Source organism: Oryctolagus cuniculus, chromosome 12, assembly GCF_051225735.1.
Source record: "Oryctolagus cuniculus isolate XC-2025 breed Fujian yellow rabbit chromosome 12, ASM5122573v1, whole genome shotgun sequence".
Taxonomy (NCBI): Eukaryota; Metazoa; Chordata; class Mammalia; order Lagomorpha; family Leporidae; genus Oryctolagus; species Oryctolagus cuniculus.
Genome location: NC_142878.1, coordinates 39,352,501 through 39,357,804, shown reverse-complemented (window position 1 = coordinate 39,357,804; position 5,304 = coordinate 39,352,501).

The following is a 5,304-nucleotide window of genomic DNA, read 5'->3' as shown; positions in this document are numbered from 1 at the left end:
TATCCTAGTCCAGCTGGGTTCTCATCGCCGCCTCACAATCTTGCTATCGATCTCCCATTTATTTCCCAGCACACTTTCCTTAGCAGGTGCTTCAGATCCCTTTCTGCTCACACATCTAATTCACTACTTACCCTTTCCATTCGCACCAGATAATAACCATCTTACTTCACCGAGAAATTCACAGATAACTAGTTTGTGCTTTCTCGTTTTCCCTCATCTTTCTCTTAACGCAGGAAACTTCTATTGAGGGTCATCCATGTGCCAGGCGCTGTGCTAGGCTGTGGGACTCCAGAATGATGTAGCTGGTTGATCTCTGTACCCGGCACACCCAGCACAGCTCCCAACATGTAGTAGGTGTTCAGTTAATATATGTAGCAAATAAAAGCTAGGTCCAGAACAAGGAGAGGGAAAGTAAGGAAGAACACAACAGATAAGTGATATCCTCAGATGCTCTTTCCTCGAAATGTAGGATAGTTTCTAGATCAAAGGAAGAAGCTTTTCAAAAATGATTATTATTTCAAAGTTTAAACTCTTTATACCATTCCTTTTTGCTTCCTCCGTGAACTTGATTTGTCACTTTCAAAGGAGAACATCTTCATTATATCTAAAAATAAACAGTCACACTCAACCCAACACCACCATCAATCACTAAAACTGCTGGATCCCGCTGACGCTGGGCACCCTCTTTCTATCTATGCTTCTGTTTTGCATGAGTGGTCTGAAATTACAATAGACTCATTCCTTACCACCTATAGTTCCCCCTTTGTTACCACCTCTGCACCATTACTCACATTTATATCAACTGAAGTCTCACCTATTTTTAAAGGCTCAGTTTGAGGCTCCACTTTGCCATCAAGCTTTCTCTGGTGCAATTAACTGGATGTCATGAGAGCCACCAGTGTATCCACTGCTCCGTGACTTACACCCTAACCCACCTTCTAAGTCCATGCCATGCCATGGGTTTCATCTCCCAACCAAAGTCAAGGGTCAATAAATATCAATTGAATGAGCATTGACAAATTAAATACCTCAATTGGGGGTGACAAAAGAAAAAATGATGAAAGTTATGTTTTCACAGTATAAATTTCCTATAATTAATAGACAGAGGTAAATGCCATTTCTATTCATATTATTAAAATGAAGAAAGTTGTCAGAAATTTGGCTAGGTTTGGTTTTTGGCTAGCAAGAAACTGTTAATAAAGGAGACAGTGATATTGTCTTAGTTCTCCCCTCTGTTGAGGGAGAAAACCAATGCCTTCATGTCATGTGTGTTACAAAAGACTCAGCTTCTCCAATGAAACCTCAAGGGGATGACAAGCAACCTTTGAAAGACTGGTTTTTTAACCAATTCCCGAAGATGACAAATGAGCATTTCTGGCTTGCTTTCAAATAGCTCAGATAGTTCTCATTTTGTTGTGTTTTTCAGCTGGTCCTGATATCACTGCACTCTCTTAAATAGCTTCCCCATTTCAACTAAGAACAAAGAGGTTCTTGGATAAAGAACTTGTAAAAATCAGGTACAATAATAAAACCATGAACGGTTCCTGGAATTTGCTAAAATGAAATACTGCATCTAAGTGCAGTTTAAGTGCAACATCTTAGCTGTGTAAGATCATTATCATAAAGTAATCATCATGATTAAAAAAAATCTAATTGAATCAGTGTTCTTTCCAAAAGATGGGAATTCTAAGAATACTTCTCAGAAGCTCTCAAATTTAATATGAAGCAGGAAATATTGCAATGAGTCCTCAAGAGTGAGAAATTAAAAAAATTGTACCATTCTTTCATTATGCTTTTTAATCATTTCATTATTCATTACTATATAATACTTGTATGTGGTGAAGAATGTAGTCCTAGGGGAATGCATCTATAAGCATATTGAGATATAAAAAAGGACAAAAGTAAAAACAAATGAAGCATGCGCAGTAGGTTCTCATAATTCATATTTGAACCTTTAGATACATGATTCCTCTTTGGAAACAAACACAAAGCAACTCTTAAATAGATTAGTAAAGCCAGATCTATGATTTCTTCTTCTAAATCTTTATTTATTTGATTGAAAGGCAGAGAGACCGAGACAGATGGAGAAAGAGCAAGCGAGTAAGAAAGTGAATCTTCCATCTAATTTACTCCTCAAATGCCTACAACAGCCAGAGTCAGGCCAAAGCCAAGAGCCAGGAACTCAATCCAGGTCTCCTATGAGCTATCAGGGGCCCTAATACTTGAACCATCACTTGGTTCTTCCCAGGGTGCACATTAGGAGGAAGGTGAAATCAGGAACACCTAGCACTCCAGGTGGCATCATAACCACTACACCAAATGACCACCCCAGATGTCCGATTTCTTGACTCTGAATGTATCAACAGCAAAACACAATTTTTCAGCTGCACCCAGGAAGATTCAAATGACATTTTATATTCAATCAGACACACTCACACACACTCACACACACACATATATCATAAATCTGCACCATACTTTTTGGTGGTGATGATTTTAATAGAGTCTGGGATCACTCTAAAATTTTGAAATATTGTGCAGAGTTTGAAGGGACAATGTATATCAAAGAGGAGAAAGAAAAGAAATTATGAACTTAGCAAGAAGATGTTGGAAGCCTGATTCCTCATCTACCCAGTTCAAGAAGCGACTTGTCCAATCTAACATATTTTCAGATTACATTTGAAGATGCTTGAATTTAGTCTTTCTGTCTTGTGGTCTTCTAACATCTTGCTGTGCCAAGTCCAATCCTGACGTTAGCAAACTGTCCTATTAGTCACAATAGGATGGGCAATGCGGCAGCAATAAACTCCAGTGGCTTAAAACAAGACAGGTTTATTTCTTCTTGTTGTTGCACATCCATCTGAGTTGACTCTGGACTCTGCTCTGCACTACCTTCATTGAAGGGCCCTGGCTAAGGAGGGGCTCCAACTTCACTGTTCCATAATTGTGGGGAGCAACTCGGACTAGACTAAGTTACTGAAATTAAGACTTACTCTATGCATCTGCTCTCCCACAATATGGCGCTGGGAGAGGAGAAAACAACTTTTACACAGCTGCCTCCAGTTCGACCAGTAACCTGCAGGAGCTGATCCTGCTCCTGATTGGAGGAGAGCAGCGTACTCGGCGTGTGGGTAGCAGAGTTGGGATTGGTGGAAGAGGACTATAAAGGAGGAGAGAGACAACATGCACCAGGAACATCTATCTGAAGGAACATCTGAGCAGCCCCTGAGAGAGCCGGCCGGTGGTGTGCCGCTCCCCCGCGGAAGTGGGGAAAGTGGCAGGGGGGCCCGCCCCTGCACGGAGGTGGAAGGATCAGCAGCCAACCCGGGAAGGACCAGCAGCAAACCCGGGAAGGGCCGAGCAGACAAAAGAACAGCTCAGGGTCCTGTGTCGTTCCTCCACGAAGAGGGGGAGCAACACATAATTAGACTTCAGCAAGGAAAAAGTGAATTGGCAAATGGCACACAGATTCTCAGAGTTCCTCCCTAGAAGTGGTATTTGTCACTTCCGATCACTTTGACTCAAACAAATCACTTGGGCATGGCGGTTTCAAATGGGGTCATAATGGCAGTTCCCTCGGTGCCTAGAAGGAGAAATGCTAGAAATTATTTAGGCAATAATGATTTCTACAGCTGTCCAGAAAAGATGGACATTCCAGCACTTTCTTTGTTTAAATCAGATTTCAGTGTGGAGTCTTCCTTTTCTAGTTGTAGAACTAGCAGGATATCAATGGATGTTGCCCCTTTTTGGGGACTAAATGTGAGAGCATTATTTGGAGTATTAGGATCAACTGTTGTACTGGCCACTCATCCATGGATCGTGGTCTTCCTTTTGCTACTCAAGAAAGCTGTATTTGGCACGAGATATGGGTCTAAGCTCCATGAAACAGCTGGAAGGTGACTCCAGCCATTGCAGCAATCCGCTGAATGGAGACAGGCCACACAATGAAACAATAAGGGCTAACGAAATTAAGTGAAAGATTGCTACTGAGTGGATGAGTTGAAACATTTTTCTTGGAGAAGACATACCAGTACGTGGATATGAAATATTAGCTCTGGATTCTTAAAAAGAAGGCAAGAGGATATTTGTAGTGAAAAAAATTTTAAAAGACTCCAGAAACGGGACTGAGCAAGGAAGAAGCAGAGATTAGATTTGCTCAATTGAAGCAAAGGGTGGGACTGAAGTTGAAGTGGCACATCAGTTCAGATCCAGTTTTTAATGAACTTGAATATGAGGCTAAAAACTCAAGATTTTTAGAAAAGATTGCATTTGGCAGGCCACAGTGAAAAACTCTGAATTCAGCCAAAGCTAGAATAAAAGAGTGTTTGAAGTTGTAGGACTTTTATGGGATACTTCTAAAGAAGAAATTCCTAAGAGGTTATGCTTTTCACACACACACACACATCTTGAGAATCTGAAGACAGGGTTCATATTAGATCTTAAGGAATTTTAGTCTGGCTGGGGAGACAGAACCTGCCTTTGTGCTTAAAGTAGCCTTTGAGTGAGAATTTTCAAGAGTAACATTGGCCACTGATAGAAATCCTTTCCCTCAAAATAGTTAAGAAAGACAAAATCCTAATTCAACCATACTAAAACATTTTGATTATTCCACCTGGAAGCAAGCAGTTAGTTTTCCTTTTGTTATAATCATACAAACATACCATAAAAAGAAATACAACTTGCATAAGTCTACCTTACAAAAAGAGCATATTCTTTTTTCAAATCATGAACAATCAAATATTTATTTTGTTCTATTGAATAAAGTATGAATTATGATTTCATAGGAAAAGTATTATCTTTGGAAACAGAGAGAAGGAGAGGGAGAGGGAGAGGGAGAGAGAGAGAGAGAGAAAAGTTGCTGCCTGCGGTGCTGTCATCCTGTTTGGGCGCCAGTTCTGTCCCAGCTGCTCCACTTCTGATCCAGCTCCCTGTTGATGCCCTGGGAAAGCAGTAGTGCTTGGGCCCCTGCACCCAGGTGGGAGACCCAGAAGAAGCTCCTGGCTCCTGGCTTTGGCTTGGCCCAGCCTGGGCCACTGCAGCCATTCTGGGAGTGGACTAGCAAATGGAAGACCTCTCTCTATCTGCCTTTAAAAACTAACAAACAAACAAGCCAATCTCTGCAACTTAGTACATAAGTAAAGAAGGTTGAATCATTCTATATCGCACTGGCTTGACTTCCTCCCTGGAAAATGGGGATAACAAGTATACCTTCCTCAGAGAGCTGTAGTAAGGATTAAGCAGTAAAATATTTTTGAAGTACCTAACACACAATGGGCATATCAACAGCGATGGCAGTGACTGTGT